The 12,133-nt window shown below is 42.4% G+C and overlaps 1 protein-coding gene across 1 annotated transcript in view; it reads right to left on the minus strand.

Annotated features, from left to right (window-relative positions):
• rab3db (RAB3D, member RAS oncogene family, b) overlaps positions 1-12,133 on the minus strand; it is a 45,485-nt gene that overhangs the window by 12,932 nt on the left and 20,420 nt on the right. The window lies entirely within an intron of this gene.

A 12,133-nucleotide genomic window follows, 5' to 3' on the forward strand; every position in this document is an offset into this window, starting at 1 on the left:
GCAGCTCCACTCTCACGGTTACCTGGTAACCTGCCTTAATTGTTGGTGTGCATCAGGGCCTCATATTGGAGTGCTGTTGTTGCTGATGGGAAGAGGAGGAAATGGAGCAGGTTGTCCCGGTAACCGGAGGCCACTGTGTTTTATGAATGTTCCATTACAGCCAGGACTGGTCTGAGTCTTTATCACTTATCAAAATGCACCACACAGTGTAAATCCTCCTATCAGCGATAACAAACAAAGTGTTTATATATTATTCTTTCCAAAGCAACAATCAGAGAGAACCACCGTCTCATCAGGGGCTGCTCTTTTTTTTTTTGTTAATTTTTTTTTTTATTCCAGCTCCCTTAGAATCTCTCACGAGCAGAGATGATCAAATATTTGACAGGGTAATTCAACATCTAACCAAACAGACAGCGTCCAGGTTTCCCATAATCCACTCAGGCCAGTAAACAAAAGCCATGTAAGGCGTGTTAAAACGCTACCCTGACCTTTAAACATGTGTCACCAGCTTCAACGTTAGCCATGTATACAAAACATATTATTCCTGGATGACCCCACACAACATATGAGCAAATATATTTCTGATAAAGAGTATACATATTTGCGTGTGCCAAAGGTGTGCGTGTTTGCTCAGAGATCTCACACTCACACACACTCTCTCTCTCTCTTTCCATGACATATGTAAAATTAGAAAACAACAACAACAACAAAAACCACTCTTTTCATAGTTATGACATTAAATTAAAAATATAACACAATCCTAAAATACCCTTGGCCATATGAGCATTGTCTTCTTTATAATTTGCAGTTGTTTAATTGGTATCCCAGTGCACTGTGTGTGTGTGTGTGTATACACACATATATATATATATATACACATATATATATATACACACACACACATATATATATACACATATATATATACACACATACACACACACACACACACACGAGGTCTATTAGAAAAGTAACCGACCTTTTTATTTTTTTCAAAAACCATATAGATTTGAATCACGTGTGATTACATCAGACATGCTTGAACCCTCGGGCATGTGAGAGTTTTTTCACGCCTGTCATTCGCCTGTGGGCAGTCTTTGAGTGAGGAGTGGCCCACCCTCTCGTCATTTTTTTCATCGTTTAGGAATGGCTCAGAGACTGCTGCTTTGTTTGATAAAATTTTTTCAAAAACTGTAAGGCACACCTGAGTGGACACCATTCGATAAATTCAGCTGGTTTTTGGTGAAAATTGTACCGGCTGATGAGAGATTTTGGTCTTTTAGTGTCGCTTTAAGGACGGCCCACGGCGCCTGACGGCGATCTGCGCTCCGAGGCGGCGGCGTCTCGCAGTTTCAAGCTGAAAACTTCCACATTTCAGGCTCTGTTCACCCAGGTCGTCGTCAGAGAACAGAGAAGTTTCAGAAGAGGTCGGCGTGAGGAGTTTATGCGGACATTCCACTGTTAAAGGAGATTTTGTAATGAAAGAACATGCGGGCAGATTCGCATGTCGGGTCGGACCCGACCGTGGGGGTCGCGACAGGAAAAACACCTCCACTGGAAACCTTAACGGACAAGTTGGAACATGCCCAGCTGTTAAACAATTTCTCAGATACTCACTTGTTGAAAGCCATCAAAAGCCGCCTGAATTTTACAAATGTTTTCAACACGGAGGTGTTTTTCCTGTCGCGGCACAGACGGATTTGCGTCGTCGTCACGGAACCGACTCGGCGAATTTGCCCGCACGTTCTTTCGTTACAAAATCTCCTTTAACGGTGGAATGTCCGCATAAACTCCTCATGCCGACTTCTTCTGAAACTTCTCTGTTCTCTGACGACGACCTGGGTGAACAGAGCCTTAAATTAGGATGTTTTCAGCTCGAAACAGCCAGACGGACGCCACCTCCTACTGCGCCGCGCCGATCCGCTTTGTGAGCTGTCCTTAAAGCGAAAGAAACTCCACAATCTCTCATCAGCCGTTAAACTTTTCACTGAAAACCAGCTGAATTTCTCGAATAGTGTCCACTCGGATATCCCTCACAGGTCCTGACAAAAATTTTGATAAAGCAACGCGCGCCGTCTCCAGCAGCGTCTCAGACAAAAGATTTCAGCCGAGAGGGCTGGACCAGTGCTCACTCAAAGCCTGCCCACAGGCGAATGACGTCACCGACACGCGTGAAAAAACTCATGCATGCGCACGAGGGTTCAAGCATGTCTGGTGTAATCACACATGATTCAAATCCATATAGTTTTTTTTTATAAAACTGCCGGTTAGTTTTCTAATAGACCTCATATATATATCATAAACAATATTTACATTTGAGCTTTTGACAAGAGGCTAATTACCTTGTACTTCATTAGGCTAAGGGCCCCTTCACACAGTGCAAGTTTGGTCAAATTGCGCATGAAGTGCGCATGAAGCAGGAATCCTATGTAATACATGTAAAATCATAGCTGCTTCCAACGCCTAGTACAGCTGTTGCTACAACTATATGCGCACAAAAGCAGCTGAAAGAGAGACTGTGCACTGTGTGAGCCCATCGAACCCTCTCGCGGCAGGTGTCGGCCAAATTCCAGCTGACACACACGAACATCTAACACCGCTCACTTGGCACTTAGAAAATGCAGCAGATGATCACTGTCAAGCTGGATGTGAAATTTGTCTAAGCGCCCCCACGAGTGTGGCTTTGAAACAGACACAATGGCATGTTGGTATGTGCACTGAACTGACAGGGGGTGTGTCCTTCAACAGGAGCAGCCATAGAGATCTGTGGTTCTGGACATCCCAGCTGGAGAACATGTACTGTGTTTGGATGGACATGAACTAACAACTGTCAACTGTCATGCGTGTGTGTCTGCTTGCTGTCATCATGTGGACATACATAAAACATATATCGCTCTTGCAATGGGCTGCAGCAAGCGTGTGCACATTGACAGGCTACCCCAGGTGATCCAGACCATCAGATCATAACACGCAGCGGGCGATCTGAATGTCACGTCACCCACGTGAGCTCTGTTACACATGATGCGGTGTCTGTCCTGCGGCGCACCGTCAACAAGACACACTTGTTGTGCAGGGCCGGCTGGACATGCCGCTAGCAGATGTGGACATAAGACCGCACTGCTTCATCATTCATGTCATTTCATGACTGTAAGTCTGTGATATACAGAGGAGCAGACGAATCATACTTGTATTGTCCACTTGATAAGAGGGACTCAGTAAAATGTGGTGTTTGTATATGGTGTGTGTGTTTTTTTTTTCCTTTTAATATGTCAATGTCCTTCTTGATTTCAAGCATTTTCTCACACCTTTTACAGGACAGTGATGGTAGCTCAATGGTAAAGTTTCTGGCTGGCAGTCAGAGCTTTTGGAAAGTGCAGGTTCGATTACATAATATATGACAAAGAGGTTTTATTTACACACAAACAAAACAGAGTTTGCAGCTTGCTACCAGCCTACGATGTCACCACGCTAACGTCCGCGAAATGTCTTGTAAATTACTTCATAGGTGTTATTAGGTTCCAAAAACAGCATTTTAAATTTTAGAAGTGTTTATATCTCACAAGCTTTTACAGAATATATGAGAAACAAGTTATATAAACATATAAATGAAGTACCTGCCACTGATGTCACAGTACTGTTCTACTCTGAATGGCTGTCACCTCCACCACTCAAAAAATAAATAAATAAATAGAACAGAATGAAACAGAATGTGACTTTTTAACCTTTTAAAATACCTCTTAAAATAGGTCAAGGTGATGGCCTCAGGTAATCAGTCAAAGAAAATAAAAATCAGCCTTCTTTATACAAAAAAAGTTTCAAATTTGACTCTTCAAAGTGAAAACAAAACTCAAACATGATATTATACAAATAATGAAGGTTTATGAGTTCAGTGGTATAAATATTTCACCAAATTAAATATTTGTTCCATTGAAAGAATGTAAAAACATTCATTATTTGTTTTATATAACGGCTAAAATAGATCCTTGTCATTTGATATTTTATTAATTTATAAACAACAGAAAAGGGATGTACAGTGTTCCACTGATACTAAAGTCCAACGCGAACTATAAATAGGAGTCTAAATTGTGACATGTAGTCCAGTGATGCTGTGCACTGACTTCGTACTTCAAAAAAAAAAAAAAAAAAAAAAAATCCAGCCAAAAATCACGTCACCTTTTCAGCTTTTCATCTGAACAGCTCTTCATGCATCCAGAGGGCTTACAGCGGAGTGGATTTTGTGTGTGTGTGTGTGTTACAAGAACTAGCACCGTCAGTTAGCTCAATCAAATCGTCGTCCCGCTTGTGTCGTTGTCCCGGGTGCACACGCTCACACAACCAGGACAGCGCTTCTGCGTGCGCGTACTACCAAAAAAAAAAAAAAGACTGTGTACTTCCAGCTTTTCATTCTAACATCCTGCTAATAGCCTCCAGATGGCTTACAGTGCAGTGGATGTGTTTTGTGTGTGTGCACGCACGTGTGTAGGGGTGTGTGTGCGTGTAGGTGTGTGTGCAGAGTGCAATGGTACCAAATGTATGGAACCAAATTTGCACTCTAAATGACAGAGAAAGCTTCCAATGGGGGTCCTGTGAATGGCAATCAGGATCAACGTAGAACAATCAGCTTCAAAAGTCAGGATCAAAGATGAGCAATCAGGATCTTAGTTAAGTGATCAGCAACAAAAGTCAGAAACAAACATAGGTGTTAAGGATCAAGGTTCAAGATCAGAGATGAGTGAACAGGATCCAGCTTCAGTGATCAGCAACAAAAGGCAAGATCAAAGATGGACAATCAGGATCAAATATTAGTGATCAGGATCAAAGATAAAGATAAAAGATTACTGATCAAGTGAACAGTAATTTTGTGATGACGCTAATTGTTATCATAGCATGACAATCAGGATCACGAAGCTTTGATGACAATCACCATCAATGATGAATCATGAGGATCACAGTTTAGGATCAAGCTCTCCACTGCAATCAGAAACAATGTGTGTTCAGGATCCAGTTATCATCTGCCTGTACATCTGCGAGCTTTATGTGATTACACAGTATGTTGGTCCAAGATCCAGAATATGATCCAAATCTAGCAGAGGACAAAAAATTTTTTTAAGGCAAGCGTGGTTCAATAGAGTGCACTAGGGACTGAAATTTAGTCCCACACTGAACTTAAAGGGAACTGTGGGACCTTGGTAGAAAAATGTGCTTTTTGAAATCTGAAGAGATCAAACTGGTCCAACAACATCTCACTTGCCTGCAAGATAACCTGGTGACAACATCTGTCACAGGCGAAACTGCAAGATGAAGCAATCTGTCATAATCCATAGCAGTCCAATGATCAATTAATTAATGAACTGTCAAGATGCAGCAGCCACATTTTAAAGCGCACTTACACAATCCATATCGTTTTCTAACAGAGAATAATTTATGTTAATTTAAATCACGTAGAATTTTTTTCCCCACATGAACGCTAAATAGCGTAATTTTTAATATCCTTACTTTTGTAAACTGTGAGATGTCGCAAAACAACAAAAGCATTTAAAAACACTGGCAGGAGAGTACTTTTGATAGGCTCTGTAAACAATATGTGTATTGTGCATGTGTGTGTGTCAGGGCCATGTGGCGTGTTTTCAGGCCGCCTTGTTTCCGTGATACACAAAGGGAAGCGAGCAGCTGGCAGAGCAGGATCAACTACGCTGCTCTTTATCAAAGGATGACTTGCTGAAACAGATCACGTGCACGGTTGATTTTACACGGTTGATTATTAACACCACGCTTGCACCACCATGAGGGAGGAGGACTCTAATGAAGACATGTTTGCAGATCCCACGCCCTCTAAACACACAGTTGCGGTCTTCCCAGCGGCTCAGTCAGTCTGATAGGGCACTTCCTCTGCTTCCTGACTTTGGGAAATACCACGTCTCTTTGTCACTGAACAGCACCACCAAAACGCAGTCCAAACACCAGGAATGAAAGCCCAAACGTCACATGACCACCAGACCAAGTTTGATAATAAATAAATTCAAATTCAAATAAATAAATTTTAAGAGCTGATGTAACATGTGAATTTCTCCTCTGTGAGATCAATAAAGTTTATCTCATCTTATCTTATCTGGGCATGTTTCACTGAACTGTGCTGATTTTTTGAGATTATCCTCACAGTAGAATTTTGGCTCTCTGTTGGGACTGTTTACACAGAGACTGCTACCTGCTGCTTTGGACTTGAACTAAGTCTTTTTCAAGACTTTTTTACTTTTTTTTAACTTTTTTACTGTGCTCCAACGCCTAAGGAAGACCTCTAACGGTCGAAACATCGCGACGGAGCACTTTTATCAGCTAACTTTCATTAGCGTTGGCAAGCTAACTAGCTTGCTAACGCTTTCGTTTTTATTTTTATTTTATTTTTATTTTTATTTTATTTTAGCACCGTTGTCGTGCGTTCGCTGTTGTCGTGCGTTGCCTGTGCTGCTTCATGGCCTGTTTGGTGCCTTGATTGGGGCACTCCTTCTGCTGAATCACCTCTGGATTATTTGCACATTATTCACTTTGTGTGTTTTTGGGAATCCGCTAGCTTAGTGCAGCTACTAGCTCTTAGCCGATTTAGCATGGCGGCTTCTCCTGTCTCTCCCGCACTTTTCTGCTCTGGGTGTGAAATGTTTAGTTATTCCTCGGCCTCCTTTAGCAGTAATGGTACTTGTAATAAGTGCAGCTTATTCGTAGCTTTGGAGGCCAGGCTGAGCGAATTGGAGGCTCGGCTCCGCACCGTGGAAAATTCTACAGCTAGCCAGGCCCCTGTAGTCGGTGCGGACCAAGGTAGCTTAGCCGCCGTTAGTTCCCCCCTGGCAGATCCCGGGCAGTCGGGAAAGCAGGCAGACTGGGTGACTGTGAGGAGGAAGCGTAGCCCTAAACAGAAGCCCCGTGTACACCGTCAACCCGTTCACATCTCTAACCGTTTTTCCCCACTCGACAATACACTCGCCGAGGATCAAACTCTGGTTATTGGCGACTCTGTTTTGAGAAATGTGAAGTTAGCGACACCAGCAACCATTGTCAATTGTCTTCCGGGGGCCAGAGCAGGCGACATCGAAGGACATTTGAAATTGCTGGCTAAGGCTAAGCGTAAATTTGGTAAGATTGTAATTCACGTCGGCAGTAATGACACTCGGTTACGCCAATCGAAGGTCACTAAAATTAACATTAAATCGGTGTGTAACTTTGCAAAAACAATGTCGGACTCTGTTGTTTTCTCTGGGCCCCTCCCCAATCAGACCGGGAGTGACATGTTTAGCCGCATGTTCTCCTTGAATTGCTGGCTGTCTGAGTGGTGTCCAAAAAATGAGGTGGGCTTCATTGATAATTGGCAAAGCTTCTGGGGAAAACCTGGTCTTGTTAGGAGAGACGGCATCCATCCCACTTTAGAGGGAGCAGCTCTCATTTCTAGAAATCTGGCCAATTTTTTTGGATCCTCCAAACTGTGACTGTCTAGCGTTGGGACCAGGAGGCAGAGCTGTGGTCTTATACACCTCTCTGCAGCTTCTCTCCCCCTGCCATCCCCTCATTACCCCATCCCCGTAGAGACGGTGCCTGCTCCCAGACCACCAATAACCAGCAAAAATCTATTTAAGCATAAAAATTCAAAAAGAAAAAATAATATAGCACCTTCAATTGCACCACAGACTAAAACAGTTAAATGTGGTCTGTTAAACATTAGGTCTCTCTCTTCTAAGTCCCTGTTGGTAAATGATATAATAATTGATCAACGTATTGATTTATTCTGCCTAACAGAAACCTGGTTACAGCAGGATGAATATGTTAGTTTAAATGAGTCAACACCCCCGAGTCACACTAACTGTCAGAATGCTCGTAGCACGGGCCGGGGTGGAGGATTAGCAGCAATCTTCCATTCCAGCCTATTAATTAATCAAAAACCTAGACAGAGCTTTAATTCATTTGAAAGCTTGTCTCTTAGTCTTGTCCATCCAAATTGGAAGTCCCAAAAACCAGTTTTATTTGTTATTATCTGTCGTCCACCTGGTCGTTACTGTGAGTTTCTCTGTGATTTTTCAGACCTTTTGTCTGACTTAGTGCTTAGCTCAGATAAGATAATTATAGTGGGCGATTTTAACATCCACACAGATGCTGAGAATGACAGCCTCAACACTGCATTTAATCTATTATTAGACTCTATCGGCTTTGCTCAAAAAGTAAATGAGTCCACCCACCACTTTAATCATATTTTAGATCTTGTTCTGACTTATGGTATGGAAATAGAAGACTTAACAGTATTCCCTGAAAACTCCCTTCTGTCTGATCATTTTTTAATAACATTTACATTTACCCTGTTGGACTACCCTGCAGTGGGGAATAAGTTTCATTACACTAGAAGTCTTTCAGAAAGCGCTGTAACTAGGTTTAAGGATATGATTCCTTCTTTATGTTCTCTAATGTCATATACCAACACAGAGCAGAGTAGCTACCTAAACTCTGTAAGGGAGTTAGAGTATCTCGTCAATAGTTTTACATCCTCATTGAAGACAACTTTGGATGCTGTAGCTCCTCTGAAAAAGAGAGCTTTAAATCAGAAGTGTCTGACTCCGTGGTATAACTCACAAACTCGTAGCTTAAAGCAGATAACCCGTAAGTTGGAGAGGAAATGGCGTCTCACTAATTTAGAAGATCTTCACTTAGCCTGGAAAAAGAGTTTGTTGCTCTATAAAAAAGCCCTCCATAAAGCTAGGACATCTTTCTACTCATCACTAATTGAAGAAAATAAGAACAACCCCAGGTTTCTTTTCAGCACTGTAGCCAGGCTGACAAAGAGTCAGAGCTCTATTGAGCTGAGTATTCCATTAACTTTAACTAGTAATGACTTCATGACTTTCTTTGCTAACAAAATTTTGACTATTAGAGAAAAAATTACTCATAACCATCCCAAAGATGTATCGTTATCTTTGGCTGCTTTCAGTGATGCCGGTATTTGGTTAGACTCTTTCTCTCCGATTGTTCTGTCTGAGTTATTTTCATTAGTTACTTCATCCAAACCATCAACATGTTTATTAGACCCCATTCCTGCCAGGCTGCTCAAGGAAGTCCTACCATTATTTAATGCTTCAATCTTAAATATGATCAATCTATCTTTGTTAGTTGGTTATGTACCACAGGCCTTTAAGGTGGCAGTAATTAAACCATTACTTAAAAAGCCATCACTTGACCCAGCTATCTTAGCTAATTATAGGCCAATCTCCAACCTTCCTTTTCTCTCAAAGATTCTTGAGAGGGTAGTTGTAAAACAGCTAACTGATCACCTGCAGAGGAATGGTCTATTTGAAGAGTTTCAGTCAGGTTTTAGAATTCATCATAGTACAGAAACAGCATTAGTGAAGGTTACAAATGATCTTCTTATGGCTTCGGACAGTGGACTTATCTCTGTGCTTGTTCTGTTGGACCTCAGTGCTGCTTTTGATACTGTTGACCATAAAATTTTATTACAGAGATTAGAGCATGTCATAGGTATTAAGGGCACTGCGCTGCGGTGGTTTGAATCATATTTGTCTAATAGATTACAGTTTGTTCATGTAAATGGGGAATCTTCTTCACAGACTAAAGTTAATTATGGAGTTCCACAGGGGTCTGTGCTAGGACCAATTTTATTCACTTTATACATGCTTCCCTTAGGCAGTATTATTAGACGGTATTGCTTAAATTTTCATTGTTACGCAGATGATACCCAGCTTTATCTATCCATGAAGCCAGAGGATACACACCAATTAGCTAAACTGCAGGATTGTCTTACAGACATAAAGACATGGATGACCTCTAATTTCCTGCTTTTAAACTCAGATAAAACTGAAGTTATTGTACTTGGCCCCACAAATCTTAGAAGCATGGTGTCTAACCAGATCGTTACTCTGGATGGCATTTCCCTGATCTCTAGTAATACTGTGAGAAATCTTGGAGTCATTTTTGATCAGGATATGTCATTCAAAGCGCATATTAAACAAATATGTAGGACTGCCTTTTTGCATTTACGCAATATCTCTAAAATCAGAAAGGTCTTGTCTCAGAGTGATGCTGAAAAACTAATTCATGCATTTATTTCCTCTAGGCTGGACTATTGTAATTCATTATTATCAGGTTGTCCTAAAAGTTCCCTAAAAAGCCTTCAGTTGGTTCAGAATGCTGCAGCTAGAGTACTGACGGGGACTAGCAGGAGAGAGCATATCTCACCCGTGTTGGCCTCTCTTCATTGGCTTCCTGTTAATTCTAGAATAGAATTTAAAATTCTTCTTCTTACTTATAAGGTTTTGAATAATCAGGTCCCATCTTATCTTAGGGACCTCGTAGTACCATATTACCCCATTGGAGCGCTTCGCTCTCAGACTGCGGGCTTACTTGTGGTTCCTAGGGTTTGTAAGAGTAGAATGGGAGGCAGAGCCTTCAGCTTTCAGGCTCCTCTCCTGTGGAACCAGCTCCCAATTCAGATCAGGGAGACAGATACCCTCTCTACTTTTAAGATTAGGCTTAAAACTTTCCTTTTCGCTAAGGCTTATAGTTAGGGCTGGATCGGGTGACCCTGGACCATCCCTTGGTTATGTTGCTTTAGACGTAGACTGTGGGGGGGTTCCCATGATGCACTGTTTCTTTCTCTTTTTGCTCCGTATGCATCACTCTGCATTTAATCATTAGTGATCGATTTCTGCCCCCCTTCTCGGCATGTCTTTTTCCTGGTTCTTTCCCTCAGCCCCAACCAGTCTCAGCAGAAGACTGCCCCTCCCTGAGCCTGGTTCTGCTGGAGGTTTCTTCCTGTTAAAAGGGAGTTTTTCCTTCCCACTGTGGCCAAGTGCTTGCTCATAGGGGGTCGTTTTGACCGTTGGGGTTTTTCATAATTATTGTATGGCCTTGCCTTACAATATGGAGCGCCTTGGGGCAACTGTTTGTTGTGATTTGGCGCTATATAAGAAAAAAGTTGATTGATTGATTGATTGATTAAATACAGTCCACTGTTGGAATATCTTGGCTGGTGGCCCCAAACAGTACCAGGTGGATCAGTTCGCTATGTGTTTTGGTGTGGGTACCTCTGCGGCTGACTCACTGTGGAGCGCACAGCAGCTCACATCAATCACACTGATCCAGTTGAATCATTTATTTGAACAGTCTTCCCAAAGTATAGGAGTAGGATTTGTGCTATAAGTAATCTACAGGAGGCGCACAAAACAAACAATACGCCTGACTGATCAAAGTACACCTGGTGCTGAACCAGGATACGAGGTCTATTAGAAAACTGTCAGTTTTATAAAAAAAAAAAAAAAAAAAACTATATGGATTTGAATCACGTGCAATTACACCAGACATGCTTGAACCCTCGTACGCATGGGTGAGTTTTTTCACGCGTGTCGGTGATGTCATTCGCCTGTGGGCAGGCTTTGAGTGAGCACTGGTCCAGCCCTCTCGGCTGAAATCCTTTGTCTGAGACGCTGCTGGAGACGGCGCGCATTGCTTTATCAAAATTTTTTCAGGACCTGTGAGGGATATCCGAGTGCACACTATTCGAGAAATTCAGCTGGTTTTCGGTGAAAAGTTTAATGGCTGATGAGAGATTGTGGAGTTTCTTTCGCTTTAAGGACAGCTCACAAAGCGGATCGGCGCGGCGCGGTCGGAGGTGGCGTCCGTCTGGCTGTTTTGAGCTGAAAACATCCTAATTTAAGGCTCTGTTCACCCAGGTCGTCGTCAGAGAACAGCAAAGTTTCAGAAGAAGTCGGCATGAGGAGTTTATGCGGACATTCCACTGTTAAAGGAGATTTTGTAATGAAAGATCGTGCGGGCAAATTTGCCGAGTCGGTTCCGTGACGATGCCGCAAATCCGTCTGCGCCGCGACAGGAAAAACACCTCCATTTGTAAAATTCAGGCGGCTTTCAACAAGTGAGTATCTAAGAAATTGTTTAACAGCTGGGCATGTTCCAACTTGTCCGTTAAGGTTTCCAATGGAGGTGTTTTTCCTGTCGCGACCCCCCCGAGGTCGGGTCCGACCCGACATGTGAATCTGCCCGCACGTTCTTTCATTACAAAATCTCTAACAGTGGAATGTCCGCATAAACTCCTCACACCGACCTCTTCTGAAAATTCTCTGTTCTCTGA

This window comes from Thalassophryne amazonica, chromosome 16, assembly GCF_902500255.1.
Source record: "Thalassophryne amazonica chromosome 16, fThaAma1.1, whole genome shotgun sequence".
Taxonomy (NCBI): domain Eukaryota; kingdom Metazoa; phylum Chordata; class Actinopteri; order Batrachoidiformes; family Batrachoididae; genus Thalassophryne; species Thalassophryne amazonica.